The 16,313-nt window shown below is 42.2% G+C and overlaps 1 long non-coding RNA gene across 4 annotated transcripts in view; it reads left to right on the forward strand.

Moving 5' to 3' along the window:
• The window catches only part of LOC307211981, a 39,733-nt gene that overhangs the window by 21,857 nt on the left and 1,563 nt on the right, over window positions 1–16,313 (forward strand). For 2 of the 4 annotated variants that reach the window (XR_013836678.1, XR_013836679.1), the window contains exons 2-3: window positions 4,110–4,244; window positions 9,705–11,464. This is a non-coding gene — a long non-coding RNA (uncharacterized lncRNA). Of the gene's footprint in view, window positions 1–2,616; window positions 2,937–4,109; window positions 4,245–9,704; window positions 11,465–13,606; window positions 14,491–16,313 lie in introns of those variants that run through there. The other 2 variants (XR_013836680.1, XR_013836681.1) reach the window with 2 other exon arrangements.

Here is a 16,313-nt window from a genome sequence, read left to right on the forward strand (position 1 = left end):
GGTGCGTGCGGTGCTGAGAGTCGCTACCCAGCCCGTGAAGTGAAGCCGCGTCGCCATAAGCGGAGAGCGCCGATTCCTTCCTGAAATCTGGACTGAAATTGAAATACCCGTAAGTAGGATTGGAAATCTTACTGGGACTACAAAAAAAGCATTTGAAATTTGGCCGAAATCGGGGGACGGTAAATAAAGGAAGTCTGCCTCCCCCGGATTGCATGATTCTTAAAGCAACGGAACTAGAAAGCTGCAACTGAAGGAAAAGTAACTTTGAACTTTTTGAACTGCTTAACTTTGACATTGAACTTTAACTCCCCCCCCCCCCCAGCAAGCAGAAGCAGGGGGGGAAGAAAAGGGAATTTGGTTTAACCTGCATGAGAGAAAATTTATTAAAAAATTTCTGCTGTCTCTGACTCTGGGAACAGACTGCCTGGGTGAAGCACTTTTAAATGGCCAAAATATTCTGAAATTTTAGAGCAAGAAAGTGGCAAATTTAAATTACAGAGTTTTGAGAAAATAAAGTCCAAGGTGCGAGACTGGCTCCATTACTATCAAATAATGGAGACTTTTAAACAAGACAGGAAAATTGGCTTCCAGGTGGAGAAATCGAAATTAGAAACAGAACTGTTAGAACCCAATACTAAGAATTTATCAAGAATGTATAATCTGTTGCTGAGGTGGAATACAATAGATGAGACAGTTAAGTCAGCTATGATTAAATGGGCACAGGACATAGGCCATGACATTATGTTTGCTGACTGGGAACAGTTATGGACCACCGGTATTAAATTTATGGCATGTAATGCCCTAAGAGAAAATATTATGAAAATGATTTATAGGTGGTACATGACTCCAGTTAAGCTTGCGAAGATTTATCATTTGCCCAATAATAAATGTTGGAAATGTAATGAGACTGAAGGGACCTTCTTTCACCTTTGGTGGACCTGCCCAAAGATTAAGGCCTTCTGGGAAATGATTTATAATGAAATTAAGAAGGTACTTAAATGTACTTTTTATAAGAAACCAGAGGCATTTCTCTTGGGCATGGTCGGCCAATTGGTGTCAAAGAAGGATAAGATCTTTTTTATGTACGCCACTACAGCAGCAAGGATCCTTCTAGCAAAGTATTGGAAGACACAAGAACTACCCACACTGGAAGAATGGCAGACGAAAGTGATTGACTTTATGGGACTGGCAGAATCCGTGACCAAGAGAAAGAGACGGTGGAGGAAGACTGGAAGAAGTTTAAAGTATACCTTAAGGACTGTTACAAAATTGAGGAGTGCTAAAATGTCATTGGGAAGGAAGATGCAGAATTGCAGCTGAAATGGTTTGATGACTTAAGGAGAAATTGAGAAAAGTAATAAGTTTAAATTTAACTAAAGTGTTGCTGAAAAACTTTAAAATAAGGATGCAAAAAAGGTGAGGTATGGGGAAGTCTGAGAAAGGAGGCTTATGAAAATGAGGTTAAGAAATTACATTTGTGTGTTTGTTTGCATTTGTTGAAGTTTTTATGTTGCTATTGTTTTGTATTAAAATTGGAAAATTAATAAAAATTATTTAAAAAAAAACAAAACAGAAAGGATAGGGGATGCCCTCAAATTTTAAAGTTGATGGATCGTGAGCTGCATATATCGAAAGCTTCTTCCTTGTGCTGTAATAAATGTGTCTTCAAGGACTTCTAATGGAACCAGTGTTTCTAGTGTCCACTAATAAAACTACATAACTGACCCTTGTGGTACCTTCCAACTCTAAAATTCTATTTTATTCTGTTATTCTGTTATTCTTTATTGAATTTGTATACCACCCTTCATCTGAAGATCACAGGATAGTTCCCAACCTAAAAATACAAAATGAGAACACAGAATACAGAATAGAACAAAAACCAATAACTCCACTCCCATGAACACACTTGAAGGCCATGGAATATTAATCAGCCAAAGGCCTGGTTAAAGAGAACCATTGTCACCTGGCACCTAAAGATAGGTACTGAAGGTGCCAAATGAGCTTCCCTGGAGAGAGCATTGCAAATGGGGAACCAACACAGAAAAAGGCTCATTTTCGTGTTTCCACCCTGCAGACATCTTTTGAAGGGGGGACAAGAAGAAGGGCTTCAGATGATGATTACAGGGTCCAGGTTGGTTCAAATGAGGAGAGGCTGGTTGGTTCTTAAGGGGATCACAAGGTCTGAGTTGGTTCCTATGGAGAGAGATGGACCTTTTGAGAGGTGGTCCTTGATGGATTGCTGTTTAAGCAATACCTGACTGTTTACGGCTTTACAGGTCAAAACCAGCACTTTGAATTGGGCCCAGAGCTTCCCTTTTAAAGTTTAGTCTCACTAGGTATGGCTCTTGTTCTGTCTCTCTGCATACTGTATATGTTTATTTTTTTAAAGCATAAATCCCACTCTTTAGCCCAAAATGGCCCAGATTGACTTACAAAGGTCTATGATAAAACAGTCCTTGCCATCAAGCATATAGTCTAAAAGGCACAACACAAAAGGAAAAATGAATTGGAAGGGAGGAGAAAAAAAAGCAAACTCGGGCATTATTTCTTCATTACATCATTCTGTATTGACTAGCAGGAATAGAAAGGTTTCAGGGAGAGGAATCCTCATGCAGAATCCTTGTAGTCCCATCTCTCTCCCTCCTATAATGTTGGAGTTAGTAAAAAAGCTGCCTGAGCTGTTCAGCTTAGCTTAGCAGCAATAAATTTATGTTGTCATATATTGTTCCTATTAAAAAGGAAGCTGTTTATAAGTCTACCTGTCTCTATGGAGTGCTAACCTGACAGCAGAACCTACTGAGGCATGGAAAGCTGACTAAGTACTCCACCCCTGGCCCACAGACAAAGAGATAATATTATACTTATTAATACCAAGCCATTCCTGTTGTATTCCCACCCTATTGTTGGATCCACCTGCAAGAAGCTGCTTTACATTGGTATGTTCATGCTTTTCTTAATAAACTTACTTTATCAGATTTATGGAGGAAACCTGAGATTCGCTCACACATAATCTGCTTTGAGAGCCGCAGAAAATGATTCTGCACACCTTAATCTCTCTTTTGTATTCAGAGTTGGGCATAGTCAAGATCTGCTCCCAACGCTCTTTAACTATCCTGTTTTACAGGAGAGTGAAGTTGGTTCCCAGTTCCTAGTTCCGTATTTGCATTTTCCTTGGTTTTTTTATTTGCAGTATAGAGGAACGGGGGGGGGGGGCAGATATTAAAGAAATACTAACTTCCAACTCGACAGTTCTGTGAGTCTATGAATGTCTAGCAAACTGGAAAAGGAAAAGAGGAACAAACGTCAAAAGAGCTTTGTGTCACCTTTAAGACAAACAGAATTATTGTGGGAGGAGCTTTGGAAACAATAAAAGCTGTGCCATAATCAAATTGTTGGTCTTTCAGGTACCATAAAACATGGAGCAGGGCCATAGTTCAGTGAAAGAGATGTGCTCATTATGCCTCTCCCATTCCAGGTCCAATCTCTGGCCTCTCCCATTAAATAGAGCTCAAACTCGTAGCAGCACAAGAAATGATCTCTGCCTGTTCTTAGTACAAAGAACATACCCTGGTTGCCAAGTTTCAACCACAAAGACCATGCGGATTTTTAAAAGGGACAGATCTGTCCTTCGAAACCAGGTGTGAAGAACCCATGGTCTTCCACATGTTGCTGTTCTGCAGTGCCCATCATACCTGATATTGGCCATGTTGACTGGGCCTGGTGGAAGTTGTTAAATGACTCCTGGAGGACTACAGGTTTCCCTCCACTGCCCTAAACATGTAGTAGAAGCACTACAGATGAATCAGCGCTCTCTGCCACATGACCATCAATGTTTAGCTTGAGGTACTGTCTTTGCTTTTTATTGAGCAGATCCGAAAGCCTTTTTGGCTGAAGAAGAGCATAGAAATGCTTTAAATAAGTACATTTTGTGACACAGGATTGCCCTTCACATATACTTACTACTGGCAATACTGCTGTAACCATAATATGGAGCAGTGAGCATACACCAGACCCAGAGACCTGCGAGGAATCTGCCTGAAATCCTTGGTATCTGAATACATGAATCCTCTCCCCGAGAATTTATTGTATTTTTATTTTTTGCTTTTCAGACAAAAATTGTCTTCCAAAGTGGCTCACCCCAATAAAAAATAAAATAAGATACTGTACTTATGGAAGATACTGTCTATAAAAAAAGGGGGACATAGGCTCTTGGGCATACAAACAAAAAAGACAAGACACACAAAGTAAGGTGGAGTAGCTGGGAAAAGGTAGAGGAGAGAGATTGTTTTGGTAATGCCGGAATGTACGTAGTTGTGAATTGTAAGCAGGCATTTATTGCTTTGTCGAGCTCAGCTGATCTGCCTCGCAAGTGTGTTTTCTTTCACAGAAGTACAAAGGCAAGTGATCCTTGTTCCTCTGGGCACTGTGTTGTGGGAATATAGTCATTTGTCCATAAGAGCATGGGCAAAAGATTATTATTGCAAGGATGATTTCATAGCAGAAAGCATTGCTTGGAAGCATGATCAACGCATGGAGAGCTCATGCCATCCAATGATTGGTCCACGTAGTATAACATGATCAACTGCGTGGTCTGGTGTGAGAACATGAGACTAATGTATTGTATTGTCTTTTATCTGCTGACTGAGGCAAAGCTCTCTCCTTGAATTTGTATCTTTTCGTGGACACACAATAAAGGTTGGGGCAGCAGCAGCTTCTAAAGAGAGAGCTGCGGCCAGACTTCTTCAACCCATCTTGGCGTGCGACTGATTATTTACGGATGGCGAGCAGGTTCTCGTCACTGTGTCCTTGTTTTCACAGTCCTAGGGTAACTGGGAGTTGGAACAGTAATTTTTCTGGTGGGGTAAGGCAAGCTCCCTACTGTTACTGGGGCAAGGTTGGTCTTTCCCTTAGCATGTGTTCTTCCTAGATGGAAGGGAAGGGATTCAACTTCCCAGAGTCCCTTGTTCCTCTGGGCAGTGACAAAAGCCATAAAGTTATTTCCCCTCATTTCTGCAATCATTTATGGGAGACAAGCATTCCTTCCTTTCCTTCTTGCTTCAAATTCTACAGAGACCCAATAAGTATAAATACTCCAGGAACAAACAAAATTGTGATACACAAATGAGCCAAGAATTATAAAACATATTTTACACTAAAGCATTACAGAAATGACAACCTGTTATACTAAATACTGATAATAGCATTCCATGGCTACTTCCAATGGATTTAGCCCTCAGGGAAACAAAAACATAAAAAATCCCCATTCCGCCCACAACTATTCAATGAAAGAGTCATGGAAAACTTATTCAGTTTCCATACTGTTGCTACCCATGTTATCTGGTGACAAGTATCTTAGAAAGGAATCAGAACAAGAAACAGCAGACACTTTCTGCCTTTTCTCGCTCCCCCCTTTTACCTGTTTTGTTTGATTTATTGCTTTTTCTCCTTTTATTGTTTCTTGTGTGTACATGCTAGTAAAAGTGTATGAGAATAGAAAGAGAGCACAAGGAGTTGTGTGTGTATCAGAAAGTATAATTGCTGTTAGCAGAAGGCCTTGGAAAACCAATACACTTTTAAAATTAATTGACAGCTCCCCAAAGCCCCAACCACAGCTTTTTACCACTCTTTAAATCATGGTGATGGCGAACACAAGAGTATGTTTGTTAAGCAATCTTTATGAAGTGAGTTCGTCTATCTGCTCCATTATCTGTAAGCGGATTATTTGTACAAGTGTACAATCTGCCCCCTTCAAAAAGTACTTCATATATACTTGTGTGTAGAACCCAAGAAGAACAGGCAGAGGTACCCAAGTGCTGAGAACCAGGTACAACTTTCCATGAGCTCAGCAAGCTATTTTTATACAGTGCCCAAGGGCAATCTGAACAGGAGAGAGAGAGAGAGAGAGAGAGAGAGAGAGCGCTAGGCGAGGAGGAGTAACAGGCAAATGGAGACCATCAGGAAGATAAGAGAGAAATTAAAAGGCGAAGCAAAGGGCAAGGGTGGATTCTTGAGTTCGTCATCAGTGTAAGCAAAGCATGATCATTGTCAGCTAGACAGAGGAAACTATTACTCACTCGTATTATTTGGTCACACAGAAACAACACACTTTTTTCATGACACATTTTCTCGTAAAAACTGAACAAGAGCATGTTGGATCAGGTCATTGGCCCATAGAGTCCAGCATCCTGCTGTCATAGTGGTCAGCTAAATGGCTGTGGCAAACTTCCAGCCAGCCCCATGCAAGAGTGGTTTCCAATAATCGGTCTTCCTAAGTATACTGGATGTAAAACGTATAAAAAGGTAAAGGACCCCTGACAGTTAAATCCAGTCGCGAACGACTCTGGGGTTGCGGCGCTCATCTCGCTTTACTGGCTGAGGGAGCTGGCGTTTGTCCGCAGTTTTTCTGGGTCATGTGGCCAGCATGACTAAGCCGCTTCCGGCGAAACCAGAGCAGCGCACAGAAACACCATTTACCTTCCCGTTGGAGTGGTACCTATTTATCTACTTTGACGTGCTTTCAAACTGCTAGGTGGGCAGGAGCTGGGACCAAGCAATGGGAGCTCACCCCACCGCGGGGATTCGAACCACCGACCTTCCGATTGGCAAGCCCAAGAGGCTCAGTGGTTTAGAGCACAGTGCCACCTGCGTCCCGGCTGTAAAATGTATACTGGATATAAAATAAGTATACTGGATGTAAAATATCCCAGGTTCAATTCATACTGGAGCTGCAGCTCCTCACTGACATGTGACTGTGACCATCACAGCAACTGGGGAGAAAAGGCTGTGAGCAGACAGGCAGCCATAGCTGTTCCTGAGCCTCACTTGTGTGATGTAGATCTCTGCCTGCTCCCAGACCCAGAGCATTGAGTTCTAGGAGGCACATAGGTCATGGCTAGGCAGCCCATGGTGCTCCTAATATACCAGTGCTTTTTTTTCTACAAAAAGTAGTGCTGGTACTCACCATGAAGTGGCAGTAAGTGCCACACTTTTTAACAACAACAAAAAGAGTTTCCGGTACTGCGTACCCATGGATACCCCCTAAAAAAAGCACTGCTAATACCCAATCATATTTAAACCATTGAAAGAGATTAGAGAACAGCAATAATGTGAGCTTAAGGTAGTCCATGCCCAAGAGAACCCTCCTTACAACATACTTCTATTCCCCTCCCATAGAATTGTATTTTGACTGTTTGTGAGACCTTTCCTTGACACTGGTTTTGTTTTTGCTTTCCTGTAATTGTTGAATTGTCTTCTATTTTCCTTGTTGCAGTTGGTTGGATTTATATTCATACTCATTTTATTGTACCATTGTGTATTATAATAGGAAAGCAATGTATGTATTATTTATCAATAATAATAATAATAATGAATGAATGCTCTAATAAGGTCTATCAGGTTCACTTCCTTTAGTGGATGAATCTGCAAGCTTTTGAGCTACCAGTAACTCTTTTCTAGGTTTGATGAACAGTTCTATATTAGTCAAATGTTTGCATAGTCTCCCAACAAAAACACCTCCATCTAATACAATACATGACTTAATCTCTCTCTCTTTTATTTGGTCTGCCCATTGACTGTATCCTGCTCAGTACTTAATATTTGCAGCATCCATTTATTCTTCTTGGTAGGGAATATCTATTCTGCACCACTTCGTTGCCAGGTTCATGCCCTCCCTAGGGAGTTATCTGGCAGCAGTAGCCAAACACTGGTCTGAAATTAGCTTTAGCAGTAGTGTTGCTCCCAGAGGGAGAGGTGTGCTATTCCAGTTTTTTTATAACAGAGAACAGATAAAAAATAGTAACTGGAAAGCACACATGATGAAGTTGCTTGCCTGGCCAACTTCATTAGTATAAGCACATGTCCAGAGATTGACATTGTGCCCCCCTCTGCCTGTAAATTTTGTCTCCATTTGAAATTTCCCTTTACTCCTTGTTGGGAAGAGGGCTGTTGTATTCAAGTCCTGCTGGCTGGGTTCCCATAGTCATGTGAGTGTGAGTTGATCAAGATGCCGGACTATGATGGATCTTTGAATATGAATATCCAAGAATATGATGGATTCTTATGTCCTTTTAAGTAACCACTTTCTGGCTTCTCCCCAAGCATGCCTGCCTTGCGGATAACATGTGGTCTGTTCTGCTTCTTGATCTGATCCTCCAGCCTGCCCTGGGGCTACAACTCCCAAATTCAAACCTCTGAACTAACTAATCCTTTACTTTTTTGCTTGTCACTTGCTTCCATCCAGTTTTCCAGGATTCTTAATAATTTCTAGTCTGGAATTTATCCATTCCTTCTGCATTCCAGTTGAGCTGCTCTTGCCTCATCGCACCATTAAGGGGGAAGTTCTCCTTCACAAATCCTATGGAACTGACTGGGGGCAAGAGCACAGTTGCACTCCTATTCATTCCAATGGAGTTTGCAAAGGACTTTTCAGTGGATTTTGCCCTGAATGCACAACTTGGATCCTAATCTAAATTTACATGGGTAGGCAAACTAAGGCCCGGGGGCTGGATCCGACCCAATCGCCTTCTCAATACAGACCACGGACGGTCCGGGAATCAGTGTGTTTTTACATGAGTAGAATGTGTCCTTTTATTTAAAATGCATCTCTGGGTTATTTGTGGGGCATAGGAATTCATTCCCCCCCCACAAGTCCGGCGCCCCCACAAGGTCTGAGGGACAGCGGACCGGCCCCGTGCTGAAAAAGTTTGCTGATCTAAAAGGAACTGTACACATATATTCTCATGGCAATGTCTTACTCGTGCTTTGGCAATTTAGTACTAAAACGAGCAGCAGAACTCATTGCTTGCATATTATTATCAACAAGACGTATTTACAGAACATGTTGCATTTCAACATGGTAGCTTAACAAGTTGAAACACAGCCACCAGCTCTATTCATACTCCTGAGTGTACAGGACTTTTGTGATAGCAATCTTTTCTGCTTCCTCTCATGATACGGTATGAGTCACTAAAGTCACTTTTGTGACCTGTTAAGAAGTGCACACCTACCCCTTCCTAAAATATCCAGTATGAAAGTTCACATTGACTTAAGCATTGTCTTCTCAAAAGCAGACAAACAACATTCTTCATAAGAGTAAACATTCCACATAGGCATCACCAAACGTGCTGCAAAATGACATGCTTAGAAGGAGAAGAACTACCTTCGAAGTTGCATCTTGTAGTAAAGTCATAAAATTGTGTGAGAGAGATGGAGGGCCTGTCAATACACAGGTCTGTGGCTTTAATGCAAGTTTGCTGTGAATATGTCAACTGCTTACTGACAGAAGCAATTAAATAACCCCATGCCCTTGCTTTTTCATCTCACTTCAGGTTCTGGGTAATCCCTTCATTGTACTAAAACTGAGGAGGACTAAATACAAAGAACAGTTTTCTGAAAATAACCTATTTCATAAAGATTCTCACTTAAAAAATAATCTGATGGGCTACTAGCTGGAATGACAAACACATTGGTTGTATGTTGCTCTGGAATTTTTACTAGGAGGTTTACACAATTTTCTTGAACCAAAACTAAGAAGCAGATTTGTGTTGGGTTGCCAGACCATTAAAATGTTCTTGGGAACAATATATAAGTTTATAAAGCTTCAAGTGAAGAACTCAAACTATTATCTTTATTCTGTCGTGCGTGTGAAAATGACCATGGAGATTCCTTCTGTGTCCATATATGGTGTTGTCTCTTTCACTTCCCAGCTGCTGTTTTCTCCCATCGTGGCTTCGGGCAGAACTGAATATCGAAGTTTCTCAGAGGTCTTATCTCTCCGTTCCTCGCTTCGATGTCTCAGAACAGGCGACATTCTGCTAGAAACCATTCTGTCACAGATCTTCACCATTTCCCCCTCTTCCTAGGAAAAGGTGGGCAGTTTTCGTACGTGCTGAAGATTTAATACTCCTTTCCAACTCCCATAATCTCTGCAGCATTCTTATCACAGCCCCCCAATTCTTTTCCTTCCAGCAAGATATTTATGCCCCAATTAAACTTTATCTTAGATTACATTCTGTCAGTAGCACCCACAAATCTCAGTCTCTTTTTCCTTGTCTGTTGTTTTTAAACAGAGGTGAGAGAAATTACTATGTCTTTCCAACACAGACCTACTTGAGCTTCCTCTCCCCCTCCGTCCTTCATTTCAGATCACACACAGTTTCCATTTTTGCTTGTTAATATCAATACTACTCCAACATCACTTCCTCACTTGTAAATATATTTTTATCTTATATTCCGGAGAGGGTTGCTGAATCACAAATATATAAAAGAAACTTAGAATAAACAAACCATGGGCTTCCCTCTCCCCAAACGACCCTCACGCCGAATAAATTCTTATCTTAATTCAAACCTTTGATCCATGTAGCTGGCATATTCAGCAGTACGTTGTTGCAACCCTTTCCCATCACATGCCGGTAATTTAAAGCCAATTAAAGATCCAATTAAACAGAGAACCTGGGGGGAATTTGGTATCCTTGTTTTTTGTTTGGCAATGATCCCCTGCTGTCATGGGGGCTGCCTATACAGGTGAGACTGGGAGCCCTTTATAGGGAAGTTTTTTAATGTTTAATGTTGTATTATGTTTTTATATATGTTGGAAGCTGCCCAGGGTGGCTGGGGCAACGCAGTCAGATGGGTGGGGTAATAATAATAATAATAATAATAATAATAATAATGGAATAGGATGTCCCTATTTTTATCAGAGAAATGTTGGAGGGTATGGAATTAAGTAGCAGTAATAAGTTTCCCTTGTAACAAATACATGGGGCAAAATGTATAGTCCATGTGCATGATATTGCATTTCTCTTTCAGGCATCCTAAGAAAAGCAAAGAGCTACCTGGAGGTTATATTTAAGAAAGCGTATTAATTTTCTAGTGCCTCTGGTCTAGCGAACAGAGTGGCATCACCAAGAATGCAAAAATTGATCGCTAAAATCTCAGTTCAATATATCCGCCTTATAGGAAGGAATACGTTATTGGACCAAGGAGTGTTTAAAGTTTAGCCAAACAATTGCTCTTCTGGGCTTGACTGAAATTTCTTAGGAGAAATGTTACTCATTTTCTGTGAGCACTACTTCATAGCACACTTTATTGCACCACCCAAGAATTCCCCAAATATATGTAGCAAGTTAAGTCTTGTTATTGTGGATAAATAAAGGTAGCAGTTGGGGTGGAATCCTGTTCAAAGAAAGCAAAATCCCACACCTTTCTGTATCGCAAGACAAACAAGCTTTCGTGTGTCATCAGCCTAAAGCTTACTTAAACCCTTGTTTAAATTTATAAGGAAAGTACAGACTCAAGCTTGATTAAGAGTCAAATACTTGAACAGAAGCAAAGTGTGACAATGACCCTCTGGTTTCTGTACATTCTCAGAGTTCTTCACTGCTGCAGCTTGTATGCAGCTGTCAAGAAAACAAAAACCAGCTAAGGCAGGAGGAGGAATCAAAGGAAATAAACATAAACAAAAAGGGTGAGTACTACCATGGCTGCTGCTTTTTTCAACAAGAAAAGTATTTATGGTGAACCGTATGCCCCACTTTCCTATAACTATTGTGCCTGTAGCGAAGGAGCCCTCTATATAGCAGAGACTCTCTGTTCACTTTCTAGTCGGTTTCTGTGGCTTTCCAGACTTCTCCCAGAACAGAAATATGTTGGAATTAGAATGCAGAAGTGTCTACTGCGGTGAACAGAATGTAGAAGTGTTTTTGGGGGGGCAGGGGAAGCAGCAAAAATGCACACTTTCACATGCCCAAAATCTTGCGCAACACACAGACACAGACCACAGCATTCTTCTAGAACACGAGCTAAAATGCAAATATGTGTGATGGCATAGTGTGCAGTGAATACAACCATCATTCACTGGGGACATGAAATCACTGGAATTAAGACACTAGCTGCAGAAACGATTCCTTCAGCTCTCTTTTGACAGTGTTAAAAGTGCAGTTTCGGCAACCAGCAGTGCCAGCACCTGGAGTGCTAGGTTACATATGATAATAAAAGAAAACACCACATTTTAAGTAGGGTATGGGGGCAGGATACAGTAGAAGTATCTGACATGCAAGTCCTTTTCTAGGTTTTGCATGGGTAGGTCCAAGGTTGATCATTTGATACAGAGTTTGTGGCTGAGGGGTGGAGGCAGGACCCAGCTGCTGTTCTGAAAGCCCCAGGTAACATTCAGCAACCGTTGAGCCTTCTTGCTGATCTGGGTCTGTTGGGGCAGTAGTGTATAAAACGTGTTCCACAAATCATGATTTGCACTTGCCAAGAGCTGAGTCAGCCAGGTCTGTGGTTTTAACAGGCGATAAACCAGTAAGATAAAGTGGAATTCTATAGGAGGTTAAATCTCTTATTTATATTGAATCATTGATATGCCCTGTTCGTAAAATATTGGACGAAGCAGATATAGATTAGAAGTTTACAAAAAGAACACAAATAGAAAACAGGAGGGGTAAGAGAGGAGAAAAACAAAAGGAGGAGATGCTACATGACTCTTCCCATCCCTTTTGAGGGCAAGAAGCTAGCAACCACAGCAACAAGAATTTCCCTATGGTAACAGCAGTCACACAATTATAAGACGCCTGCTTCTTGGGAGAAAAGCAATGACAAACCTTGGGTATGCACTGGCTGAAGAATTTGTAGTGCTTCCTTTCGCCTAGATTGCCCTCTTGAACAAAACAGTCAGGATATCCCACCTACTCAGGGCACTGTTGGGATGCGTCCGGGGAGACGGGGGCATTTGGCAGGCCCCCAGCTGGCTCCAGCCACCTGCCGGCAGCCGGTCGAACTCCGGTACTCGGAACAGCATCAATCAGCGACTCGAGCCTCCGAACCCTTTGGAGACTGAGCACGCTCTTATCAGCAGATTGAATAAATCTCCACAACGGAAGTGGCGGACAGAGACATGTATAGGCAATATTTACAGGCGTTTATTCAGCATAGCTCAGGAACAAAGGAAAAAACATGTCTGCTTCCCTTCGTGTCCAAGCAAACAGCAGTACAGCAAAAGCAATATACAACGGAAGTTCCCGGCAGACTGTGCTGGAAGTAAACAGACATGTGACATACAATAACTCCACATATCTGTTCCTCTTAAGGCGAGAACATCAATATCCTAACAGGCACTAGCGCCCTCAGTGGTGCTTTATTTTCATGAAGCCATTTGGGGCCAAACGAGGGGAGAGACTCCATCAGGCAAGGCCTCCTTCCACCTGCCTTGCCCCACTCTCTGCTTCTCATTGTGTATTGTATTGTTTTATGTACTGTGGGCTTGCCGTTGTTTTATTGATTATAGTTTAGATATCATTGTAACTGTTGAGTGGATTTCTGTTTAACTTTAAATGTTGATATTATTATTTTATACTATTCTAATGATTGTTGAATATTACTTTTTTGATGGAGGTTGCCTATTTTAAAGTTATGTTTTATTATCATATTTTTGTATTGCATTAGATTGTTATAAAATGTACATTTTTTGTTTCTTCAGCTTGTAAACTGCCTTGAGTATTGTAAGATGGAAAGGTGGTATACAAATTAAAAATGATGAATGATGAAATGTGCTGGCCTCCTGAAGCGAGGTCCTTCAGCATAGTTAACTGGCTGCCTTTGTTCTAAGGACGTTTGGATTCCCGAGGACCTGTTCTCTCCTGTGCAAGTGTGATTCACTTAATGTTTACCCAACGCTGGGTATTTGGCATCCGAAGGCTTGGACGGTTGTTGTTGGCATCTGTCAGTCTCGAGGGACAGTGGAGTGCGCCTCCAGGGGTGAAGTCAGAGCACTGTGCTAGCAGCACCCGAGTGACCTCACTAGGGCGCAAGCCTGGTCAGTGTGTATGGAGGCCTCGACTGCCCAGACAAGACTCCCCTCTCAGCCTCATTGATGTGGTCCAAAGGAAAGCAGAGAAAGACGTTTGGCACCAGCTTGGCTGCAGGAGTTGCCTAAATGGCAAGAACGGACTGCACTGAAAAATACCATAGTTTTTTTGGTAACACGGCAAGGTTTTTTTGATAGATCATTCATATGTGGCTCTCACACAGTCAACTCTTGAGGAATATGCATGGGATAGTTAGCATTCTGGTGTTCCTATTCTTGTTCAGTTACCAGAAAAGTTACTACGTTAAGGTGCGGCAGCATAAAAGAGAAAAAGGGCAGTGGCAACTTTGCCCCACCTTGATGTTTGGCAGTTGCTAAATGAACTTTGCCTGCAGCCGTTGAGTTTCCTTTTACACACCCGACACTGCAGGCTTTATTGTATTGGCTTGGGTGGAAGGCACTTTTTATGGGCTATGGTGCATGCCCACCCACTATACGACAATGAACTGCTCAGTTCTCAGAAAATGAAAAGAATCTGCACCAAGCACTGAGCAAGCATTGGCTGATTTAACTCACAGACTGTATTTTGCTGTTGCCAGACCTTGATGCATGCTTGCACAAGAAAAAATAAATCTAAACCTTCAGGAAACCCCATATTCTGGACAAAGGGAAACTTGGAAAAACAGGTGATAAATTATTACAAAGTTTGTAGTATGTAGGCTGGGTGTGTGTGTAGTTTATGGTGAACTTACCTGATGTGTTTGCACAGTTGGGCATTCTTTTGAGCATGGAGCAATTTTGCAAAGAAAGGTGTTTTGATTTGCCTTTTTAATGGCACAGTGCCTCCTTTGTCTTTATCGTGTAGTTAAAAACAAATTCAGCAAAAAAGCTTTTTCTGGCATGGATGAAACAATGGGAAGAGGAGGTTTCCTCTCCTACGTTTTTGCTTGTCCCAGTGTTAAAGACAAGCCTTGCTTAAAAAAGGGGGGGGGTGGTACTTGCACAAATCAAGCACTTTTTCCTTCCCCCACCCCTTATTTTATTAGAAATTTCTAGCCGCAAAAGCATCATCATGCCTTTAAGATCTTTTGTAAGCTTTAAAATTGGCATCCACGTTGGCAAATCTTCCAAACACTCTGTCCCAGCTCCTGTCAACCTAGCAGTTCAAAAGCACACCAGTGCAAGTAGATAAATAGGTACTGCTGTGGCAGGCAGGTAAACGGTGTTTCCGTGCGCTCTGGCTTCCGTTGCGGTGTCCTGTTGCACCAGAAGTGGTTTAGTCATGCTGGCCACATGACACGGAAAGCTGTCTGTGGACAAACACTGGCTTCCTCGGCCTGAAAGCGAGATGAGTGCCGCAACCCCACAGTCGCCTTTGACGGGACTTAACTGTCCAGGGGTCCTTTACCTTTACCTTTTTTATATCCATAATACAGTACAAAAAGAACAAGAAGTTTTAATGAGCCATCAAGGACACTGAAGATCCCTTCTCTGTCTTGCCTGCTATCATCTTTTAAAACGACGGACAAGACTGATTCAAGTTGCAATCCAAACCCCTGATCCACTACATTAGGAAGGGGATTGGATGGGCAGGTTCCCCACCACCTACACTGCCACACCCAAAATAGTTCAACTGCTTCCATTATTCTCCAGCTTGCTAAAGGGGTAGGCAGAAGTACAGCCAGTGGGATTCCCATTGAGGTAGCCAGTGGAATGTTCTAACACAGTGTTCAAGGGGTGAGGAAGGCTAGTGGCCAAGCTGGGCCAGAATCCACGGATCCTGAGCTGGCACCTCTGCTGTCATTTGAGCAGTGTTTTACCTGCCTCCCACTGCAGGGGTGCAGATGCCGCAGTGACTACACCACACTTATCACACGCCCTGTTCCCTGCAGGTGGTTTAGATTGCGCAGGTAACTCTTGGCCAATGCAGTTGCGGCTTGTGGAGTTTATATCCTGCCCCCAAAAGCCACTTAGAAGGACAAACATTCTGCCTGTCTTGTGGGTACTAAAGGCGCAGGAGCGTTGCCAAAGAAAAAGTGGCAACGCTGCCTCTAGCTTGGGAAACGTGAAATTGCTTTGTGTAGAAACTCCTTTTCAGAAGGGGAAGTTGAGTTCCGGGTGATGACTCATGAGTCACAGAAGTCTGGCTGAATTTCCCAGGGGAATCACAGAGGAGGAGGTCCCTGGGAGCCTCTGTTTGCGGGAAGCTCACTAGTGCCACATACTGAGTAACTATTGTTCTTAGCAATTGGATGCATAAAGTGCGCATTCCAAAAGGCAAGAAAACAAGAGCGCTGCTGGATCAGAGCAAAGGTCCATATAGGTGGACTGTAGTCCTACTTACGCACACTATAGATGCAAATAAAGCTGCCAATATCATGAGACTTTCCTAAATATCCTTAGCACAAAATTTGCCTTTATTTTTTACAGTGCCACTGGCTCAGCATTTTCACTGAGCTATCTACTGTCCTCCAAAGATCCTTTTCCTGGTTAGTCACAATTAGCTCAC

The sequence above is a fragment of the Podarcis cretensis genome (genome assembly GCF_951804945.1).
Source record: "Podarcis cretensis genome assembly, chromosome: 3".
NCBI lineage: Eukaryota > Metazoa > Chordata > Lepidosauria > Squamata > Lacertidae > Podarcis > Podarcis cretensis.